The sequence below is a fragment of the Equus przewalskii genome, chromosome 7 (assembly GCF_037783145.1).
Source record: "Equus przewalskii isolate Varuska chromosome 7, EquPr2, whole genome shotgun sequence".
NCBI classification, from domain to species: domain Eukaryota; kingdom Metazoa; phylum Chordata; class Mammalia; order Perissodactyla; family Equidae; genus Equus; species Equus przewalskii.
In genome coordinates this window covers 82,120,167-82,134,019 of record NC_091837.1, presented here as the reverse complement: position 1 = coordinate 82,134,019, position 13,853 = coordinate 82,120,167, and positions in this window count along the sequence as shown.

The window sequence follows — 13,853 nt, the reverse complement described above, 5'->3', positions numbered from 1 at the left end:
ATTCAGGGAAGTGCCGCTAACAACTTGGACGGATGTAGACCCCACCAAATCAATCCACTGCAATTACAGACTAGGGTCCCGGGACCCAATGAAACCAAGGACTGCTGCTCGTTAAAAACTCAGTTTTCTAGCTCTGAGTGCAGATTTCTTCCCATCGCATGTTACATCCTCTCCGAAATCCTGTGAAAGAGACAAGAAAAGGTAAACCAAATGAGTTCACGTGATGAGCTAGCAAAAGACTTTTGTTTTCCCAAGAGAGATCATTTTAAAGCTTAGGGTCAACTCTGTAAACACAGGTCTGTCTTCCCTCTCCATGCCTGGCCCTGACTCCGTAACTTACTCCTGAACCTTGGACCTAGTTCTCAGCAGATTTTAAGTGTGTGTTGACGTGTCTGGCTCCCCTACACCTACGAGGTTAGGAGCCTCCAGGACTGTATCTCATTCATCTTTGCATCCATCACACTTCACCCAATGTTTGCTATGAGCTTAGAGCTTAATAAATGATTTTGAATAATTGTTTAGAGCCACAGATTTAGACAGCATGCGTACATGAAGTGTGTCCATATTTAGGAAGCAGATATCCATGAAAATATACAAACAAAAAAGTAAAAGGAATGTCTCCAGGTAGGTTCTATTTAAAGTATAATTATAAGAATTTTTTTCTCCTCTTCTTAGGAAGTTTTCATCTCTTAAAACGGTAAAAATAAGGCCAGCCCCAGCAGTTAAGTTCAGCATACTCTGCTTTGGCAGCCTGTGTCCAGTTCCCAGGCACAGAATTTCACTGCTGGGTTAGCAGCCATGCTGTGCTGGTGGCCCACATACTAAAAAATAGAGGAAGACTGGCATGGATGTTAGTTCAAGGTGAATCTTCCTCAGCAAAAAAGAAAACAAATAAACAAACAGTAACAGTAAATGGATGATTAGTGATAGGAAGAAGAAGGTGAGGAGTGAACTAGAGTATTTTTCTTCTTTATCGATTTGAGTAACAGCCCTCTGTTTTCTCTCTGCCCAAACACATCAATTTCCTCCTATTCATTGGACACTTGAGAATTCCTTCTCCCTCAAGTCCTTTTCTCCTTCCTTACATTTAAGAACCTTCCATTTTCCTTGTCACTCGACTTAGTGCCTAGACCCTACCAAATTTTTGTCGATTTAAATCAGCAGCATGCATAAATTCAGAAAAATGCTTAGGGTAATCTAAGCCAGGCTGTTTGCAATAAGAGGACACATTTAAGGTTGCTCGGGTCCAGGCTTCGTGCCAGATGAGCACTGATCCACACTGAAGAACAGGAGACAAGCTTCCTGGTTACTCACTTTCATTGTTTTTGCAGCATTCACTGAAATTAACAATTTATTTTCTTTTTTCATTCGTAGGATGGAAAACATCTGGTCCCACCCCCTGAGTATGATCAATCTTCATATATTTAAAAAGTGTTGAGTAATTATTTCAAATTTTCTCTTTAAGGTAACTAACCTAAGAAAATAAACCTATTTGTAGAATTTTGTCATAATTTCTTTTCCAAATTTGGATGTTACTTATGACTCTGATGTGAACCCACTCCAAATTTTCTCCTTCTCTCTCAAGATGTAGAGCCAAGAAATGAATGCAGAATTGGTGTTCAAGCAACGCTAATTAAAAAAGAATTATCCACATTATTTTTTCATCCTGCACTCTTGGTTATACTTCTCACTATCATAGTTTTGATGATAATAACAGAACTCATTTCTGGTTCTTTGTCTGTTATAGTTTACTATGTACCTCCAAGGACCATTAGGTTTATGAAGAGGTCACACACATTCTAGGACCTGAATACTAGTTTTAAACTCTGAATGTTGATATAGAAAAAAAGCCTTGGATTGGATTAATTTTTTTTCAATTTTTATGTTTATAGCGTTATCTTCAATGAACTATTTTGAAAAGAGAACTTCGCTACTGTATCTTTATTAAATAGCACAGAATAATTTTTTAATTATTCAGGGGCTAGTTGTTCATGACTTCTTGCTGGCCACCATCTTGTTCCTTGGCTCATTTACCAACTCCACTGCATGCCAACGAGAAAAGGATAAAGCATCAGGTATGTACCTCCATCAGCCAGCCTCTTATTTGTCAGCAACACTTACAAAGGTGAAATGTGCAAAGAGTATGAAGACAATAGTTAGAGTGAGATACGAAATTCTCTTGACTAAGAATGAAGGTAAATTCAGTATTTCATTAAATCATAAAGCAGATCAGATTTTTTAAGCTATCATAAAGAAATATTTCTGTGACTACATATCTTTCATTAGTAGTCAATACACGGACTTGAAATAATATTATACTTCTGATAATAGAGTGGTTAGATTTTTGCTTTTTTTTTTTTTGTAATCTAAAAGCTCCCTCTTCTGACCATGTGGAGTAATTCGTCATATAGTCTCTACATTTTAAAAGTCCTTGCAAATCATCATAAAAACAAACAAATCTCAAGGCTGTGCCCGTGGCATAGTGGTTAGGTTCAAGCACTCTGGTCTGGGGGCCTGGGGTTCATGGGTTCAGATCCTGGGCACAGACCTACACACCGCTCATCAAGCTATGCTGTGACAGAGTCCCACATACAAAATAGAGGAAGATTGACAAAAATAGTTCAGGGACAATCTTCCTCAAGTAAAAAGAGGAAGATTGACAATAGATGTTAGCTTAGGACCAATCTTCCTCACCAAAAAGACAAAAAAACCCAAACCTGAAACAAGATAAAATACAGCTTGTACTCAAACTTTAACCTGAACATATAGCAACTGTAAGTTTTCAGTTAAGATTTTTTTCTCCAAAGATAGAGTAAATAGTGTTTCTGGGAGAATTCAGTATTTATTGTCTTAAGTAATAATTATAACGGTTTTTGCTGCAAATATTATGTTACCAAATCACCAGTGGTGGGACAAACTTTTTGGTTTTTACAAAAATAACATAATTTTATATTGTATAAATAAAATATCTCACAGAAAAACTTAAAAATACACAAAATGTATTTAATTCACAGCCATTTATTTAGCTATTAGAGTCTTTGAAAATAGATCTTTCATGGCTGCATAATATTCTATGATAAGCATATACCATAGTTTTCTTAAATAATAGCACAAAGGTACATAGTGAGATTATTTCCAGCTTGTATCACTATAAGTAAGATGTAATTATTTATTTTAAATAAATATTTCTGATGATTTTCTTAAGAAAATAATTGACAATGGAATTTCTGGGCCAAACATAAATATTCTTAAAATTGGCACTACTACATCGTTCTAAATTCCTTTTCAGAAACATACAAACTTATAATTCCATCAGCAGCATGTAAGAGTTCTCTCCGTGTCCTCAAAGTTCTTAGTATTTTAAATATTCACTAAGTTCATAAATTTTAAAAAGCTACCTAAAAACTGTATTTTATTAAAATCTTATAAAAATTATTTTCCTGTAATTTTTGACCACTATTATTATTACTTTTTTGTAAGTCAGCTTTAGATGTTCTTCAAAAATTTTTCTAATAAGGTGTTGAAGATTTTCTTATGGATTTCAGTAGTTCATATGTTGATTAAATATTTTCTTACGATGCTCTTTGGCTCTAATTCCTTATGCTTTATAATATAGAGAAGATTTTAATATGTCATGTAACCAAATCCGGATTCGTGTGTTTATTTATATTTATTCCCATATTATGTTCATTATTCTATGGTATTCATGTTTATAATTAGTTTTCTAATTAATCTAGAATTAATTTTGTGGTATAGTATAAGGAAAGAAATAACATTTTACTTTCCTAATAGTAAACATTCTCATTATTTAATAAATAGTTCATATTTCTTCTATTGATTTTAACATCGATTGAATTATATCCTACAAAGTTCTGGTTTGTTCGATTTCCAGTTTTCCTGTTTTCGTTTATTGACTTCCGTATCTAGTCAGCAGTGTTATTCCTTTTAACAGTACAACAGACAAGTGACTCTGTTATTCCTCTTTTCAAAATATTTTTGCTCTTTTTTTACATTGACAATTCTATATTTTAGAACTATTTTACCAAGTTCTGAAAATTTTCTATTGAGATTTTAATTGGAATTGCATTCAATTTGGGGAAAATTGATATCTATGCAATATCAAATCTTTGCACCTAAGACTAGGGATTAAATCTCTTCCCCTCGGAAAATTATTTATTTTCTATGTTCAAGTATTTCTATCTGTTTCAGTCTTTGGTTCAGAAACACCAAATAAGCTAATATTGGAACTCCACATCTGTTCTATCCACTACTTCTCTCCGACACTTCCATTTTTCTGTCTATTTTGTTGTGCTCAGTTAGGCTCCTCAAATGTGTTTTCTATCTACTAATTAAAAGTTCTGCTGTAGCAGTTCTGTTCTTTCATGATTCCTAATACAGTTTTAAATTCCACTGTTGCATTTTTAATTTTCTCAAACTATTTTCCTTCCTTGATTTTTGACTTTCAGGTAGCTCGTGTTTCACCTCAGTCTTATGCGGTTCCATGTCATCTTTCACTCCTTACACAACAGCCCCTCTTGTCTTGTGTCTTACTGAGATCATAAAGCAGGGATTGCCCAAATATAATTTATTTCCTATAGTAAATCTCTTCAAAACCAGTTCTTTTCCTGGATAGTGAGTCCTATGTCCCTCTCCTGATTTTGAGCTGTAAAATCTTTACACAGGCCTCCTGTTGGCTGTCTTCCATTTACACATCCTTGAGAGAGGAGAGGTCTCTCCTAGCCTCACGTCTGCACATAAATAGGATGGGAGGGCTCTCCTTGTGTCTCCTCACTCTCCATCTGCTTGTTCTTAGAAATCTCCTCTCAAATTTTAAGCTCAAGAGGTTTTTCTGTTTGTTTGTTTTTATTTAAATTCACTTTACCAGTTTAGTGAAGCCTGCAGTCTCAAAGAAATGAGGAGAAAATCAGAAGCATGGGCTGTCAAGGCCAGCTCTGCTGCCTTTCTCTCTGTGTGCTCAGGGCTCAGCTCTCTGTATCTGACTCTACGCTCAGTTTGGTCTCTATGGCAGGCACACAGATCCAGGCTTCTCCTCAACAGGCTGCTGTTCAGGAAGTTCTGCCTAATCGGGGGAAGGCCCACTGCCTAGAGGAAAGCATTGCCCACTCCTCGCTCTCTCCTTGCTGTAGCTTCATTGGAAGCTCTAGACACTCACAAAATTCCCAGCAGCAGAAGTGTTTCTGAGGGCCGTGAGCTCACTGTCTGCCCACAGTCTACCTTCACCGCTCCAGTTACGGAATATCCGTGAAGCCCTGCAGGGTTTCTTCTTAATCCCAAGTTTGCACCATCTTCTCAAAAGGGGACATTGTGAAACAGCCTTCAGTGTCCCTTTGATTTGGCCCAAATTGCTCTCTATCCAGCAGAAATTCTTTGCAGTTTCTCTCAGAGGATTGACTTCCTTCCCTAGTTTTCCATAACAATGACATTGTCTCCCTTTGTTGTATATCATTTTGGTCATTTTATTTATTTATTTTTTTAAAGATTTTATTTTTTTTTTCCTTTTGCTCCCCAAAGCCCCCCGGTACATAGTTGTATATTCTTCATTGTGGGTCCTTCTGGTTGTGGCATGTGGGACACTGCCTCAGCGTGGTTTGATGAGCAGTGTCATGTCCGCGCCCAGGATTCGAACCAATGAAACACTGGGCTGCCTGCAGCAGAGCACGTGAACTTAACCACTCGGCCACGGGGCCAGCCCCCATTTTGGTCATTTTAAAGGAGATCTAGGAGAGGAAGAATGACATCCCTGGACTTGATCAAGCTCTATCTTAACAAAATGCCATTTGTGGGGGAGGAAGAACTATTCCTCTAGCCTCTAGGTCCTTCTGGCTGGGCTAAGAATTCAATTGACCTGGGACAGAATAACAGGAGAAAATAAACAAAGTTTAATAACATGTGTACATGGAGAAACCCAGGAAAACTGAGTAACTCACCACAATGGCTGAAGCCACCACCTTAAATATGCTCTTTAGTTAAAGACAAAGGTAGGATGTTGGGGTTAGCAGTTTGGGATTTCAAAGGGGAGGCAGGCAATTCACATGGAGGTGGAAAAGGAAATGTTTGACTTTGCAAAAACAATGGGACATGGGGAGGACTCTGATTAGGTTGGCCTTGCTAGCTTCCTCCTTGTCTATGACACCTAATTTGTATTATACTGTAGTTACCTTATGATGTTAGCTCCTTTCTGGGACAGACCTTCTATCTTAACTTCTTTTAGACCATTAGAGGGGAGGTCAAAGTTTCTTTCTGAGTCTTTTGTTCTTAAAAATAGTCAGGCCAGAGAGACACATTTGGGGGTGGAAAATTCTGGTCCTGCATACATTCATTTAATTTTTCTCCCCTAGCCCCCATGTGTATCAAGGGACACTCACTTGGCCCCAATCCTTTCAGCTGGAAATCATTTCTCCCTCCTCACAATTGAGAGTATTTTTATTTCTCAACTTTTATGGGCACTTCTCCTTCCTATTAAATTGTGAGTTCTTTGAGGGCAAGTGGGGTGATCAGCTCCTCCTGGTTTTCCCAGGACCTCTCCAGATTTGAGACCAAAAGGCCCAAGATCCCCTCAGGCCTAGATCAGGTGGTTACCCTGATCAAGGTCAACAGAGGCTTTGTCATTAAGCCCCTCCCCCACACACATCATCTAAAAGTGTCTTGCCCAAAGCAGGCGTTAACAAGATGCATGTTGAATGAGTCATTTTTCCCTGCGCCTAGGACTACAAGCCCATATTTATAGGGTTAGGGTCACAGTCTATGGCTGCTAACCAGAGAAACTAAGTAAATTAACTAGCAGATCATGTCTATTCATGTGATGAAGTTGTGAATTTTCATAATATATGACATAACCTGATTCATGATCTCTAGATACTTACAAATTAAAAGAAACCTCATCATTGGGGAAGTTTCAGACGTAATTACAAAATATAAAGTATGGATGGAATGATTCCTCTAAGACTAATATTTTCAGAAACTAGCTATTATGCCGTTCGGTAGATAGGCAAAATCTGTTTTCAAAAGCACTGGTGTCTCAGGCCGCCCTACACAGCCATTTAGAATATTATAGTTAATTACTTATTGGATGTATAATAATATACCAAATGTGCTTCAAGATATGCTCTCTGTCCTAAAGAAGATTTTGTTCAGGAGAGATTGAGAGGTGTGACTGTTTACATTTTTCCCACCAGCCAACTCGCAATCACCCCACATAGACCCTACCCTAATGAAATATGTTCTGAGCAGTTTCTCATGTCTTAAAACATTTCCAAATGCCTTTCTCTCTTTAAATAGGGAGAACAAGTCTTGCTTGCACATAATCACTGTATGGGAACCTCAGAAAATTCCAGGAAGAGGAGAAAATCCACTTGAATCCTTGGTGGAGATCCACACAAGCATTGTCCACATCTTGTATTTGGTAAACATTTGGTGTCATCGAAGTTCAAGGGAAAAGGAAAAACCTGCCATGTTTAATTTGAAGAATCGGAGAAATCAACAAGGGTTTACCAAACCACAAAAATGTGGTGGAGAAAAAATCATGAAAGCTATAGCAACCATGCAATGATAGTGGAAAAAGCTAGAAACCAGAAAAAGCTCCTGGTAAGAACAAAGGAGCAATTAGGAAAAACAAAACCTGTGAAGAAATAACAAAAGAGTGAAATTTTCCTAAGGGAATTTCAGCTTTTCAAATATATTCAAGTTCCCTGAGGGCAGAGATTGTTCCTTATGAACTAATCCATTTTTACTGTCATACCTCAGTGCATAGGAAGTGGTTTTGTGAGGAAAGGAAAGAGATTGAATTTAGAAAAATACCACTCCCAGAGCAGATGTTCTTTACTTGGATGAAGGAACGAAGCACAAAAAGAATAAGTCATTTGGAAATTAAAATTAAAAATCAGATATTGATTGTGGAGTGACTAATCATTGGACCACGCTGCCGACAACGGTGCCATCTGTCTTCAGAGATGTCCAAATATAGCAGCTGGGAGGCTGAGTGTGCTGAAACGGAGGCAGGAGATCCTGTGGTTGGCACACGGGCTCTGGAGTCTAATGGCCTCATTCAAATCCCTGCTCTGTCACTATCCCAGAGTGACCTTGACCTTGTTAAACCCCAGTTTCCTGATTTATAAAATAAGGATTACAATCCTGCCTCTCTCATGAGGGTGTTCTGTGGAGTAATAAATCCTCTTTAGAAGAATGAGGTTCTGAGAGATGATATCATAACTTTCCATTGTTTGACTTTTAGAATTTGCGTCTATGCTTGGCACCTATTTTGATTTACCTCTGATGTGTAATGGATCCATGATATTTTTATATTCTACTAAAGAGCATACTTAATGCCTTCTGTTTCCAAGAATTTAGTGACGTTATGTAAAAATTCTGCCTAGGTCTAAAGATATCCCCCAAATTGGTCTCACTTTAGTTATTGAACCATTTGTCCCTATCCTCCTAAATACACGTTTATATGTCATTCCCAACCTGAATAGCTTCCTCATTCTGCCCATCCCACACCTGATAGATTTGTTTCCATGTCTTAAATCCCACTATTGCCCCCTGAAGTATCTTCCACTGGGCCAGTTTTGTGCCTGTTTGCACTGAAAAATCCATTCCTTGACCTTTCCCTACTCCTGACCTCTGCAAGTGATATTACTTAGGCTATGTAGACAGCTGACTTCCCCTTGGGTTTGGCCAGAGGCGCGACTGGGAGCAGTGGGTGAAGAGAAGCCAGCATACGTCTTTGCGCTGTTCTCCAGCTCTGGCACTGGCTGTGTCTCTTCCATGTCTCCTGCTCCTGTCAGGCACTCCCTCCTTCTGTGGTCCTAGCTCACCACAGGCAGCCTCGCCCCCTTAGCTCTGGCAACACCATCTTCCCCTTTGTCCATTTAGCCCTACGGTTGGTGCTAACTTCAGGGTTGAGTTCTTGTCCCTCTTTTTTCCTCCAATTTTTCTATTGTGGTAAAATACACATAACATAAAACGTGCTATCTTAACCATTTTGAAGTATACAGTTCAGTCATATGAAGTCCATTCATATCGTTGTGCAACCATCACCACCGTCTATCTCCAGAACTCTTCATCTTGGAAAACTAAAAGGCTGGACCCAGTAAATAGTAACTCCCCTTTTTATCTATTCAGTCTTTCCAAGACTTTTTCAGCTAGTTGTCCCTATTAAATATCCTCTCTTGATGTAGCTGGTATTGGCCCTGTTTTCCTGATTGCGTTCTCCACTTTCAACATACAAGATTTCTGAAATTATTTAACAGGTAGTTATTGAGCATCTGATGAGGGCATGGCACTGATGATACAGAAATGAATAAGACACAGTTCAGTTGCTATTCTCAAAGAACTTATAGCCTCATGGGAGACAGGCAAATCCATGTGTGATTACAATATGGTATTTTGGATAAGTATATGGGCTTTGGAAGAAAAGCACATGAGTATGAGTCCTGGCTCTACCACGTACTGACTCAGTGAGCATGAGCTAGTTGGCACCCTTCAAGAAGGACTTTATGCATTTTGTTAAGGAGCTACACTGGGTCGTGTTCTTTGCATAATGGGGAGGTACTTAGGAAGACTGCCCAAGCAGAAGTACTTAGGATGCTTTAGGAATGTCTGACGGAATGTAAGGCTAGAATTTAGAAAGATACCACCATAGTTCCAGCTGGTGGTAATCTGGATGAGGAGATAGAGGAAGAAAGGTTACTTGGCTGGTAGAATGATCTGGAATTACTGGAAAACTGGAGAAGGAAAGGGAAGGGTTGAGAAATAAATAACGAACTTTCTGGTCATTTATGAATCCTTCCACGACTGTTCCAAGCAAGGCTGAACTCTTATCTCTGAATTCTTACTGAGCAATAGTCGCAGTAAACAGTAACACATTTCGTTATCTCTTACTCTCTAAGTGTTAAGTCTTGCCCTCCTCCCATCTCCCATCCAGATCGAATGATAGGTCCTTAAAGAACAAAGCAATAACAATATTTTTCTATCCCCCAGAGTGTGCCTTATAATATTTCATATATATTAACAGGCTTCTTTGAGTAATCTAGATTTTTTGATGTTCTTGAAAAAGTAATATATTACCACAAGCCAGATTAAGTAATCATTCAAGAATTTAATAAGAGAACTCCAAACTTTTAGCTTTCCAAAATATCAATTTACTAAATATTAATTATCAAATGTAATAAAAATGCAATCTTACTTTCAAGAATTTGATCTCCTACAGTTTCAGCTTAATCTTACTAACCATCGTCAGTGATAAGGAGCTACTAATGGCTTGATAATTTGAATTCAGAGAGCCAATTTGATTGGATTCTCTGATTAAGTAGACTAATGTTAACTAGGTATATGATGCATGATAGTACGTCAAACCCCATTTTGGGGTACTCTTTTAAAGGAGGGGGGCTTACTACATGATTAGAAAATGAAAAATGCAGTTTTTTTAGGATTCATTTACTGTAAATTGACTGAAATTGAGTGGAAGAATACCCAGGCATATTTGCCTTGTTGATGCTATTTCCACAAATATAATAAGCATTTCTTAACATCGATTTGAGGAACCATAATTTCTTTTCAAATTTAATCAATGGAGAGCAATATTTGGAACAGAATCCTTTTTGAGTCATATCATAATTATCACATTATAGAGCCCTCTCTTTTCTTTCTCTTGTTAGCGATTTTAGGTTTTCATTTCCTACTAAACAGTTTAGCCTACTTGGAATTCATGTGACATTTTACACAGAAAGAAGTATGAAGTGCCACTTTACATACTGCTACTTTATAAATTATTCAAGCCTACTGTTTATCAGGCAGCTTCTGCTTATAGATAGAAGTTGCTTCTCGTTTGCTGCACACATTATAGGGGCCTAAACAATCAAAACTGGTGTGTAGCCTGCTAAGAGAGCAAGGAGAAAATCCAAGCAAGCACCATTTGGGATGAGACTCCCCATCCTGAAACCGGTCCTGCCCATTATACTTGACAGAAAATGAGAATATTTAGCTTGCCAAAGTAGAGTTGGGAGAAAGAACCACACTCTCAATAGAGGACAGGCAATAGAGTGTATACGTATTCTGTCTTTATGGATAGCTATAGCGAATCAAAAACCAAATAAGAAACCACCATTGTCATCTCTACAAGCAAGCTTGTGATTGGCAAAATGGTAACCATCAAGAGAATCTCTAATTTGTTTTTTTTTTTTTTTCATTTGTTGAAAATGTGGCAGTGTTCCTTTCTACGTTATCTCATTATTCACACTCTTTTCCCTATAACTTTGTGGGGCCCCCCACCATGGTCAGGTTTCGCTCTGACCTGTATTTTGATTTGGGATATCCATTTTTCACCAATTTATATAGTGATAAAAAATAAAATGCATCTTTATACTCTTGAGAATTCACTGAATTATGATTTGGCCATAAGAGGAATGACTAAGTTTATTATAACTTTAAGTGATTACTACTGATTAAGTGACAATTACTAATAAAAGATCATTGAACTAACTATATTTTCTGGGCCAGCTCTCTTTTCCCCCATTGAGTAACTTTCTTCACTGCACTTGATTCAATTCTCCCTTTGCACACAGTATAAGATTATATTTTTTGGCCTTACATATCTCATTATGCATGTAAAATAATCATTTTATCAATCAATAAAGAGCATATGCCAAGATATATACCCTATAAGCATATACCCTGTACCTAGTAGCATGCTAAATGAGATGCTACAGTGAAGTGAAAAGAAACCTAAGATAAGAATGGAGTGCCTGAGATTAGATGCCACCTGCTCTAGCCCCCACAGTTTAGGATGGCAAAGCACAGACACAGACTACAACAGTTTCCCAAACTAGTTAATGGCAGAGTCAACACCAGAACTCACATTTCCAGTCTTTGAAGCTATAGTTTTTCCCACTTCTTCAAGGAACCTGCATTCTGTCTGGGCAGGAAAGAATTACACACATATAGAAATCAGAACAAAACAGCATGTAGATTATAATTAAGTGGTATACTGGAGATTCTAAGGGTAGTAGGAGTTTAGTAATTGGTAAGAATGTTTTAGTACGAAGCTCAGGGAAGTTGTCATGGGGAAGATGGGTCTTGATCTGTGCCTTGAAGAATGGGTAAGGATAAAGAAGGTTCAGATAGGTAGATGTGAACAGGAGGGTCAATATCTATGAGGTCTGGAGTAATGAATCTGCAGTGTGAAGAAAGGCATACAGATGCTTCACTGAGTAGGGAAACATAAGGAGTCAGTTTAAGCAGGAGTCAGTGAAGGCGTTGTTGGACAGAATATTAGAAGGCACTGTGTGCCCAGATGCAGCTTTCCCTGACATGCACATCCACAATTCTCTCCTAGGTCACTAATCCATACCATGTGTGGTATGTGGCATCATTTGGGCCTAACTTTTCACACCTCCCTGTGTCCGTCTCTTTCCATACACCTGTGTAGTGCATTCTCACCATGGCCAGGATGACCTGCCCTGACTTTGGACTTGGGGCTCAGTCATAGACTTGCTTTGACCAATATGTTAGCAGAAGTGATGTTAGCAGAGGCTTGAAAAGAGCTATGCTTGGGGCTTATTCTCTTGAGCATCTACCAACACCCTGCGAAGGCTGGCCTTTGGCGGATGAGGGACATACGAAGCTGAGTTTCATCAGCCAGGTCCAGCCTAGATCGTCCAACCCTCAGCAAACCTCAGATGCCTAAGCGAGCCCAGCCAAACTCAGCAGAGCCCTCAAGGCAAGCCCAGCCTGGATGGGATAAACCCAGCAGATGCATGAGAAATACATGTTTATTGCAGTGTGCCACTGAGGGTTTGTGGTTGTTTATTACAGAGCAAAAGTTAATTGATACACCATGCAAGGCACTGTTCAAATGACGCCATTCTTCTACTTTTATAATATGGAATAAAACGTCCCAAAATATGGAGGTTAAAGAAACTAGGTCAGTAACATTCTATATGCCCACTATGTCTAGCTTAATGAAATGGTTACTGTAGCAATACAAAAGGTAGAAAGCACTATCCTTATTCGCAGTAAGCTTACAATTAAGTTGATACTTTACGCCATACTCGTAAGAAAAAAAGACATGAAATTTACTCCGCATTTAAAAGTAGAAATTGCCTTTCTTGAATCACTATCTCTATGTGAGATGCTGCTAAAGAGGTTAGGAAAAATAGGGACCGAGCTCAATGGTGAGAGAACTCCCTTCGGGAGCATAAGACATCTGGGAGGAAGTCTTTGCAATTCTGATATTTCCATTAACAACCTGAATGTAAATCCTGGAGCTTCACTGATGCTTACCAGCCCTGGACGTGCGCTTCCCTGGAGATAAGAAAAGCCCAGCACGGGCCTCCTCCTTATGGGAACTTTACCAGGAACAAGGTCCCCATCTAAGGAAATGGGCCTTTCTTCTTCTTAGGTTTGACATTCCTGGCAGATTCAGATTGCCAAATACAAATCCTAAGAAATTAAGATTGCTGTCAAGTAAGCTTATAATTGTCCTTTAAAAAAAAAGAAGAAAAAAGCTACTTCAAACAGATTCCCTCCAAACATAAGGAGAGCCCGGAGTTTAGAACAGCTCTAGGAGATCCTCTTCTGCTCTGCGGGACGAGAACTGATGAGGGCCTCAGGAGCAGGGCTCTGTTCTTCCTCCCTAAGCACCGTGTGCAGCTCAACACCGCTTTGCTCTTTATCAAGGACAAGACTTGCCAGACAGGACTTCTCTCTGAAGTGTCTCATCTCTGGTGTGACCTGATAGCGCTGCCATACAGTATTCTCTCAGCTGTTTGTCTCAAATTTAATAGCGTTGACATGAGACAATAGATTTTAAACACATATTGCTTAGGTAAAGACCA